This window comes from Aquarana catesbeiana, linkage group LG04 (assembly GCF_042186555.1).
Source record: "Aquarana catesbeiana isolate 2022-GZ linkage group LG04, ASM4218655v1, whole genome shotgun sequence".
Classification (NCBI taxonomy): domain Eukaryota; kingdom Metazoa; phylum Chordata; class Amphibia; order Anura; family Ranidae; genus Aquarana; species Aquarana catesbeiana.
The window spans coordinates 441,454,659-441,465,728 of NC_133327.1; the positions used below are offsets into that span (position 1 = coordinate 441,454,659).

The following is an 11,070-nucleotide window of genomic DNA, read 5'->3' on the forward strand; positions in this document are numbered from 1 at the left end:
TACTGCATTATTCTCAGAGTAAGGAAAAAAATCCTAACAGAGTCCAGCAGACACAAGGGGGAGCCAAACTCATTTGCAAACAACAACGAACTGTTCAACTATAATGACTATAGTAGCAAACCCCTGACTACATACAGTTTTGTATGTCAGTGAGGCTTTTAAAGCTTATTTGCTGCTTGTTAACAATATGTAAATACTTCAACCATTTGCCGACCGTGCACTGTAGCTTTACTGCTACAATGTGGGTTGGCTGCGCAGAATCACATTTATATACGTGATTCTGCTTTTCTGGGTAGGGGGCTCGCACTCCCGCCAGCGCGGCTGTGCTGTGATTTGTCACAGCACATACCGATCCCTGGGTCTTGGCCAATAATTGACTGCCGGCATTTGGTGATTGGTTCCGATCTTCATAAACACAGCTCTTTGACTGTAAACACAGAGCTGTGTTCAGTGACGGGATCTCATTGCTTTTTCATTCCCTGCAGGGAATAAGAACTAGATCCCCAGTAAAAGCAGCAAGCAGTACACACAAACACTTGTTAGGCACATATTTAACCCCTTGATTGCTCTAGATGTAAACACCTACCTTCCCCTTCCATCTAAAATCTAATTTTTTTAAGCATCATGAAATAACAGGTAGAAGGTATCCATCGAAATTCCATTACAACCATGCAGCAAACAACATCACTATATTATATTAAATTATTGCATATATATATATATATATATATATATATATATATATATATATATATATATATATATATATATATATATATATGCAATAGTACGCTTAAACCTAATTACAATAATAAATTATCACACAACACCAATATTCCTAGAATTGCATCCACAAAAATGATGTAAACAATTAATTGTGCTTCCTCCTCTGTGGATAGAAACAATCATTTTACACACAGACGTATAATGACTACACAGTAAGTGTCTAAACAGTCTCAATAATATAAACAATCACCCGAAAATGTGATAGTCCCAAACCACCTTCAAATAATAAATCCAAAACCTGATTCACAATGATACTCTCCAGGTCATATATCCCTGCCCTGATGGGGCTGTGGATTCCCGTGGTTCAGAGGGTGAGTTGTTGTCCCGGCTGTTAATTTCTAAGGAGTTACTCACAAAAATGAAAACATATCATTGCGCAGGATTGCTGTATGATTAAAAACACCCCCAGGAAAATGTGGACTAATTCACTCACATTTACACGCTATTAAAATGATCAAAGATGTTTGCAGGCTTCCTCCTCATTGCACACCTGGTGTAGTAAAACTCCGAGGTTGACGTCACTGGCTCCTCCCGACTCGTTGCGTCACAGGTCACGTGACTTTCTCAATTTCTCATTTCCCTTGAGAAAGTCATGTGACCTGTGGCTATATAATTTTTTGTACTTTGTCACCAGAGCACGTTTAATAGATGCAGTTGCAACTAGATTTTTATATAATTTTCGAATCACTTATTATATCAGCGCTTTAGTATATTTTTTGCACTATATTATATTAGCTGATTGACCACCATATTACACCTGTATTAATAGTGTACATCAGTTTGATCCTGCACTTACAGTCAGTTAGGTGGTGTTATGCATAATGCCAGATACAGTAATATAACTGTCCAGTAACGTTTTGATATTTCTTATGATGAATATATTGTGTAACTTATCTAAATTGTATTATAGAGATGTAATACTCCTCATACCCCTAATGAAGGAGACTTGGTCTCTCTGAAATGCATTGGGTGGTGGAAAATGCAATGTATCAATCATCTTGTTCTTTACAGTTGGTGTATAATCAGTTTTCATGCCATGTGTCTGTTTTAACTTGTTGATGTACTAAAAAATACAATGTGAAAAATATAAAGCAAATATACCGTGCTGTCTGCAACCAATGTAAAAAAGCAGCTAGCACAGCAATAGATCATTATGCAAAAATGTGTTGAAAATACAGCCTCTACCTCACATTGCTCTGCACCTAGGACTACTCCTGAGATCAAATGTAGTGAAATAAAGCAGCTACTAAAATGAAAAACATATATACATGAGCAATAAAGTATAAATCAATGGTGCAAAGTCTCTGATTCCTTATTGCAGCAGCGCTATGTGCCAAGATGTCAAGACACATATAGGTTAGACCAAATGATTAAAGAAGATTCATAGGAAAGTTCAAAAGGATTGTAGTCTGTGGATATGAAGAGTTTCTTTCACCAAGAGTAATCACCGCGTGAGGGGGTGTCCCCCAGTGAGACTGCACTCACCACAATTCCAGAAAAAACAAGCCTTTATGCTGTTATCTTTGATAGCTTTCCATCTTCTCTATCCAACCACCAGATGTCGCTAACACTCTCGATTAATGTTGTGTCACATCCTGAGGGCGTCCTCAGATGACGTCCGGAAGTGACGAAACGCGTCAGGTTCGTAATCCACCGGAAGTGACGTGTGCGTTCCACGCACCGGAAGGAACCAGGAAGCGAGTGAGATCAGCTATATACAGCGAGCGCTCTGGAAACACCTCCCGGGAGTCGTAGATTCAGGCACAGTGCACTTTACAAATGCTTTATTGTTTATTTTATCTGGTACGCAGTTCTTAAGGGGGGAGTGATTTCTTTATCTCAAACTTTTTTTAGCAATATTACGCTATATGGGCATGTTGTTTTCTCCCCTTATGTGACACAACATTAATCGAGAGTGTTAGCGACATCTGGTGGTTGGATAGAGAAGATGGAAAGCTATCAAAGATAACAGCATAAAGGCTTGTTTTTTCTGGAATTGTGGTGAGTGCAATCTCACTGGGGGACACCCCCTCACGCGGTGATTACTCTTGGTGAAAGAAACTCTTCATATCCACAGACTACAATCCTTTTGAACTTTCCTATGAATCTTCTTTAATCATTTGGTCTAACCTATATGTGTCTTGACATCTTGGCACATAGCGCTGCTGCAATAAGGAATCAGAGACTTTGCACCATTGATTTATACTTTATTGCTCATGTATACAGCAATAGATCAATTGCAAAAAATGAAAACATGTGAACAGTAAGTGCAGTGCTCACAATAGATCTCAGAATAAACTGAAACATAATAAAAATATATATACACACAAAGTGCACATAAATAATCTAAGAAGAAACTCAAACATATATATGCGAACAATGTGTATAAACACTAAAATATACGTGTATAATAGACCAAAAATTAATGTACTATGTGACAATCAAAATATGAGTGAATGATGTCCAATAATGTGAAGGAAAAAAAATGTAAAAATAAGTTATAGTCCTTAGTGTTCGGACAGTTGAACCAAACAATAAATTGTAGATTTCCAAAACGTGGTTCAAAATAACTGACACTTGAACTGGATAACGATGTGACAAAGGAAAACGTGCCCAAACTTGATAAGTGATCCACCATAGTGTAATCCCATTTAAATCTGAAGTAATTTATTCAATAAAAAAAGGAGGAAATACACTCACACTTTAGTAGATAAAAAGTGCTTAGGAATAAAACAGTGACTTCAGCAGAGCGCCCCGACGTGTTTTGTCTTAAAAGACATCATCTGGAGTGAACTGAGATCTATTCTGAATGCTGCACTTACTGTTCACATGTACTAAAAAATAGTTTTCTTATGCACCTTACTCTTTGTGTTCTATTTTTTAAGTGCCTGAAAAATCCCAATATTTTTGGGGATAATCTGTTTTGGTAATCCAGTTATAGGAATGTGGCACCTATCAGAATTTATTCACCATTGTCAAATTTAGATGACATTAAGGACACAAACAGCCCACATACAGTATACTGCTTACCAGACTACATTGACCCTCAAATCATAAGTGGTCACATGCGTTTGTGGGAATGACACTAACCCACCAGGGCTCCAGACAGCAAAGATAAATAAAGGAAGGAAACCTCATAGTGGAGTAAATAAAATAATTTTTTAATCAATATTTAAGAGTGCGCACATGTAAGACTCCAGGACCATCAACCATAAAAACATGCAATGAAATCAAATCCTGTTCATCCGGCCGGGGTCACTGTGTGTGATGACATCACACATCATGTCAGACTCTGCCCTACGTGTTTCATCACACTGTCATTGTCAGGGGTGTCATCAGCAAGATTTGTCATCAACAAATTTTTGTGCTGGCTGCTCATTATTTAGGGAAATACTTGAGCGCAAGAATATCATTTTTGTTTTTAGTATTGTATGTTTTTAAATATTTTGTTATAATGTGCTGTTTCATTGGTTAATGTTTTACACTGGCCTGCTAACTGGCAACTCTGTTCTTTTTTGGGTATTTCCAATAAATAACTCTTTATTTACTCTAGTCATGGCCACATCAATCAAATACATTTTCCACACAAAAGGTTAGTGTGTGTGTTTTTTGAGGTATGTTTACTGTGAAGATAAATAAAGAAAAGTGCAGTGCTAACAAGTAAAACATGATAAATAGCATTAATTCTTATCTTGCAATGGATGATATAGATCAGTGCATAAAATCCATAGGTATGTAAAGTTATGATGAACTTTCTAAATCATATAAATTGTGTCCGTGACGCAAAAAATGTTTTATGACACACTTGTAATTGGTGTTATAAATAAATTAGTCCATGAAGAGTAAAATCCTGAGAGGTGTATAACACCAGGAAGTGAAGAAAATTTAAGAAGTGTTGATAGAACCACCACCGCTCAAAAAGGGGGCTTACCGGAAAGATTGGACTCAGATGGGTGTACACCCACTGAGTCAATCAAGCTTGTAAACGTGGGGATGATGTCCCTTAGGACGAAACGCGTCAGAACGGACTGCTGACACCACTGACACTGCCACACCTTTCATATTTTAAGCGCTGTTTTTTCTCCAGAAACGTGAGTTTTTATCTTCAATAAATAAGCTTTAACCCTTTTATGCAGTATTACGCTATGTACTCTCACGTTTTTTCCATATTTACTCTGGATGCCTGATTGGATTTGTCCCCTTTGCCATATATATCCTTGCAAGCACCTGGGTCACCTGGATTTGCGTTTATGTTAAACAGACACCATCGTGGATCCCCACGTTTACAAGCTTGATTGGACTCAGATGGGTGTACACCCACTGAGTCAATCTTTCCGGTAAGCCCCCTTTTTGAGCGGTGGTGGATCTTCTATCAACACTTCTTAAATTTTCTTCACTTCCTGGTGTTATACACCTCTCAGGACTTTACTCTTCAGACTAATTTATTTATAACACCAGTTACAAGTGTCATAAAACATTTTTTGCGTCACGGACACAATTTATATGATTTAGAAAGTTCATCATATAACTTTACATACCTATGGATTTTATGCACTGATCTATATCATCCATTGTAAGATAAGAATTAATGCTATTTATCATGTTTTTACTTGTTAGCGCTGCACTTTTCTTTAAGTTTTCCCACAGAATTAGATCACTTGTATGTGCTAGCTGCTTACACACATTTTTTCTTGACAGCGCGATATTTCCACAAATTTATTTGCTCATGTTTACTGTGAAGGTCTGTTCTTCTGACAGTTTATTATACCACTTAGAATATTTAAAAGGTCAGCCAGAAGCTGAGGGTCAAACCATCTAACAATTTCTTACATCTTTCAGAGATTGTATTGATGAAATTATATTTCCTTTGGGTTTCTGATTCTGCACACCTGATGTGGCCAGTATAAGGGGTGCCTGCTCTCTCTGTTGAAATGTATTTATTTTAACATACAATTGTAGATGTTGGAACACATAAATGTAGGCAGGAACACCCTAAACTCAGAAGAAAATAAGAGTCGGGATTCATGTCAGGTAGGGCTTGCTGTTCTAATCCAAGACATAGAAGCCAGTGACACTGCTATCAATTTCAGTGGACTGACCCTAGTGCAGATTGACTTTTCAGAAGCTTAAAGGGGTGTTCCGGCTGTTTTTTTTTTTTTTTTTAAAGTCAGCAGCTACAAACATTGTAGCTGCTGACTTTTAATAAGGACACTTACCTGTCCAGCGAGCCCGCAATGTCGGCCCCCCCCAAGGCCGATCCGTCCATCGGATCGGCTGCCGGTGCCACCATCCTAAGGGAAACAGGCAGTGGAGCCTTGTGGTTTCACTGCCCGTTTCCTACTGCGCATGCGCTTTGTGAATGGCCCCATTGTTTCTTGGGCCAAACATGTCCAAGAAGACAATGGGGTCGCTTGCTGAGGATGAGGAATTGAAGAAATAGCGCCGCAGAATAGGAAAAGGCAGATTAGGAAGACTGCCTAGAAACAGGGGTTTCTGCTGAGTAAAAAATTTTTTTTTTTTTTAATTTTTTTTTTTTTAAGAATGTTAATGTATTTTTTTTTTTCTAGGGTGGCCCTCCACTTTAATGAAATGATCTGTTAAGGAACATTTTTTTTTTTTTAATGAAATGGGCATTTAACTGGTTCAAGCCCATCGCCTCATCGGCCATTATTTTATCATCACATCAGATGGCTGTTCTGCTGTCTCCTGACATATTCCTTACTGATTCCTCTAGTTATCACCAGCCTGAATCTAGCATTATCTGAAGGGTCAGTACCCCATAAAATAATGTGTGGTTTACCTACCCAGCATCTACCAAGAACTGAAATGTCAGTTTTTAAGTTAGCTGGCCCCTAAAGTGAACCTAGCATCAGACATCATTTCTGTAATCGTACATCATGGGACACAGAGCCATAGTAATTACTATGTGGGTTATAGTCCACCTTCAGGTGCTGGACACTGGCACACCCTAAACAGGAAGTTGCCTCCCTATATAACCCCTCCCACTACTGGGAGTATCTCAGTTTTTTCGCCAGTGTCTAAGGTGTTGGTCACAAGTGAAGATGTGCTGTGCTGAGCTCCTCTGGAGCAATCCGGGCCTCGAATATGAAGAAACGAGGTTTTGCCTGTAACGCTTCTCTTTTTAGAGAGCTGGACCTCGGGATCCGGTACTTTTGGTATTAAGGCCATAAAGTTTTACTGGCAGACTGCTTTTTACAGGTCCAGGATTGTGGGTTCCCCAAGGGTCCCTGGTTCCTGAAGGTTTGTTAATGGAACCCACCGTGAAGGGTGAAGATTGGTTCTGTTGGTTTTACCACAGAAAACAATGCGGTGGGAAAGGTAAGTGGAGTTTTTCTAAGGAATTTTTTCATTTTCTTATGAAATGTCTCCTTTAAAGTAAATGTTGTCATGCCTAAGTGTCACCACTGGGGGCTGTATGGAGCACGTACCTTCTCATGCTTTGCTCAGAGTCACGCTGTGTCACAGAAGCAGCAGACTTTTTTCCTCCGGCTAGCAGGCAGACCTCCGGTAAGTTTGGGGGTTTTGCTTCCTCCAGACACCCCCACCTGAGCTGAACTCTTCCCCTCTTCAAGAAGCTGCGTATAAGGGAGGACTAAAAACGATCGGCGATGCCGTTTTCTTTCACCGCCACTATACGGCGGCGGCTTCCAGGTCTCTTCCACGCCATCCCTCCCTCACTCAGCCGATCCCGTCGGATCGGAGGCCTGTGCTTGCGCGGGAAAACTCTTTTTTTGAAAAAAAGGAGGGGGTGCGATGCGTGGGAGCGGGGCTTAGCGCGGCGTTGGCGTCCTCCAACGCAGGGACTGTGTTTTTTTTTTTTTTTTTAAAAGAAAAAACTCCATTTATGCTGGCTGCAAAATTGCTGGAGAGACATAAGAGCAAAGAACAGCATGAAACATGAAAGATGTTTTGGTGATACAGGCATTTCCTATTTGACACATTTACTATTTGCATCAGGCTGAGCATTAATAGCAGCGGCAGTAGCTGGACTGTTGTTCAAGCAGTGGATGCAATTTCTTCTGGTAGTACCTCTGCTTTATATATAAAAAAGTGCAGCACGGGGTAGTAAACCAATGGTTTTACCAAGTGAGCATAATATATAAATTTACATTAAAGTGAAATGTGTATCATAATCAAAAATATCCAGTGAGAAAACCCAGGTGAAAAAACAGATAAAAAAGAAACCATATATAAATGTATGTGTTAGAGAAATTAAGTGCATTATTAAAACGCATGATGTGACAAACAAAGTTCATAGGTGAAGGTATCCCAATGGAAAAACTTCAATACAGGAGCCAGGGTCTATGTTCTTCGCTTGTGCTGGCCGTCACCTTACAATAAACAATGGAGGCTTGCCAGAAAGCCTGCGGCCGCCCTTCTCAGGGGGTCAGAGCAGGCTTAGTAGAAACAGCAGGAACGCTGTTAGGGATTCCCAGGTGACCAGCTGGCATCAGTCAGGAGTAACTTCCATAGCTCACTTCCAGGAAATAAGTGCTGCGCACCAATGGATGACCAAAGGGGCAAGAGCGCACCAATGGGCGACCAATGAGACAGGAACTGCGCACCAATGGATAGCGACTTCTCTGCTGCCACTTCCTGCAATGTCTTCTCTCTACTTCCTATGGAACATCCTGTGTGTACCTGTACCTCTGCTTTGTGCATCGGGCTATGGTCAGAAGGGGGTTGAAACACCCCCAAAAAAGAGCTAAAAGGGTCTCCCTCAATCTGTGGAAAGCCTACTCATCTCTACAAATGGCATCCTCCCCTGAGAGGGGGTGGCTGATCAAAGTGAGCATCAGGGCCATGAAATGTCTGCAACTGTTTTTAACACTGCAGCCCCTATTTATTTTATGATTAAAAAAAAGTTTAGCGACTTTAATCGCATCCCAGTGTGGGTCAAAATGCAACAGGTTCTCTTCCATTACCCAGGACCCTCAAACTGAGGAACTAGGGGCAGGAGAAGACGAATTCCCTCAGGAGACCATGGTGAGGCTGATAACGCCTCTTCTGAGGTGTTAAATACAGGAGAATCAGCTGTTCCAATCTTAAGATTGATGGTGAATGATCGCTTCACATTTATGTACCCTTATCTGAGTGTTTGGGTTCACTAAAGCCTCCTCAAGCTGTGCATGCCTTTTCCTGTCCATACATTGCTGGAAAAGATTTTTTGTATCTGAGAGGATCACACAGATAAGCATTTTTTTTTTCCCTCCTAAAAAGTTTTCACACTTTATCCTATGGTGGAGGAAATTCACTAAGTTGGGTATACCAGCAATTAACGCTGCTATGTCCTCTGTGAATAAGTTTGACTTGTCCGGCAGACAATGCTCAAATGCTTAGGGATCCAACGGATAAAAAGGTGGAATTCCTATTGAAAAAAATAAAAAACACTTTTTTTTTTTTTTTTTCTCTGGCAGATTGAGTGTCTCAGCCTGCGCTGACAGTAATTGCTTAATCATTGAGAGACCAGTTTAAGCAGGTGTTCAAGGTTATCCTGCTTGCAGGCCCAGGAGGCAGCTTTATGTTTGCAATAGCTGCTATGAGAGATTCTATCCTTCAGGCCTTGCGCCCTTCACTAAGCGCCTTGTAAGAAGCTCCTGGCTAGTCTTCCTTTTTGCGGTGAAACAGCTATTTGGGGATGTTTTGGATAATACATCCAAATAAATTCTAGTGGAAAGCACCCCTTTTGCCATTTAAGAAAATGAGTAAATGTACAGTATTTTCGTTTTAAAGCTCCTTCTCCTGTGCCAAAGGCATCAGTCTCCAGGCAGTCACGGCGGCTTCCACTGTCAGGTTCAATCGAATAGGGGGAATTCTTCTGCAGTTCTCAAGGATCTGGCAGGAAGAGTGTTGAGACGAATGGGGGACATCCTCAATAGTTCCAGGGTATAAAATGGAGTTCCAAGAGTTCACGTCTCCTCGTTTTCTCAGATCAAACAATTCTAAGGATCCAGAGAAAAAAAAAGTGATCATGGGGGTCCCCATGTAAGAACAGAGGTTGGGGTTTGATTCAAAGCTTTTTTTTCACGGTGCCAAATCGGAATTGACATTCTGGATCTCAAAAATCTAAATTCAATTCCTGAATATAACCACTTTTTTTTTTTTTTTTTTTGTATGGAGTCAATCCAAATCAGTTATCTCCATCCTACAAGGAGGAGAACTTCTGGCATCAATCGACATCAAAGATGCATACCTCCATATTTCCTCGCTCACTACTAATATCTACTTTTCAAGGTGGAAAATCTTCATTTTCAGTGTGTAGCTCTGCTTTCCGGTCCAGCTACTGCACCTTGAGTGTTTACAAAGGTTCTGGCCCCTCTTCTAGCCAGATTAAGGGCCCAAGGTATAACGATTATGGTTTACCTAGTCGATCTGTTCTTGATAGACCAGTCGGTAGCCCGCTTAGACTAAAGTATGGTCACCACATTCAACTACCTGGAATATCTAGGTCGGATTCTCAACCTAGGAGAAATTTTCTTTAAAACCACGAAGAAGGCTAAAATGGGTCAGATCATAGGTACACCCAGAAAAAAGTATTCTTACCCCAGCAAAAAATCCATATAGGAACTGATTTAGGTGGTCGAATCAAGATGAATTTCTTCTATTCAACTTTGCATGAGGTTGTTGGGAAAGATGATGGCTTCATTCAAGGCCGTTCCTTATGCTCAGTTTCATTTGAGACTGCTGCAAAACAGTATCCTATCAGCTTGGAACAAAGGGTTTAAGCTCTACATTCCCAATGTGTCTGACTCCAAAGCCTATGGCCACATCACCCTGATAGTGCCCGATCTCATCTGATCTTGGAGGCTAAGCAGGGTCGGGCCTGGTTAGTACCCGGATGAGAGACCACCTGGAAAAACCAGGTGCTGTAGGCTGGGTGCGCCAGAGCCTCAGTTTATGGTTAATATCCAAAAATCTACTAAGGGGAAAATCCTTCCTTCAGTTACCTGGGAAATGGTAACAACATATACCAACCTTTTTTGTTTAGATTGGGGAACAGTCCTGGAAGAGGCAACTGTCCAAGAGAAGTGGCCCAGATCAGAAATGGCCTTGCCCATTAACATTTTAGAAATTCAGGCAGAGCTCTTGGACCTGAGGGTCTGAACGTTCAGTTTACGGTATTGTCCTGCCAGGATTCGATCCGGCAATGCCACAGCAATGGCCTATATTAATCACCAAGGAGGCACAAGAAGTTGTGCGACCCAGAGAAAGGTAAATCATATCCTATCTTGGGCAGAAAACAATGTACTTTGCCTATCGGCA

The 11,070-nt window shown here is 40.5% G+C and overlaps 1 pseudogene; it reads left to right on the top strand.

The window, feature by feature from the left end:
• The first annotated feature begins 10,563 nt into the window (after positions 1-10,563).
• On the top strand, positions 10,564-10,682 carry LOC141141854 (5S ribosomal RNA; annotated as a pseudogene).
• Positions 10,683-11,070: the final 388 nt, after the last annotated feature.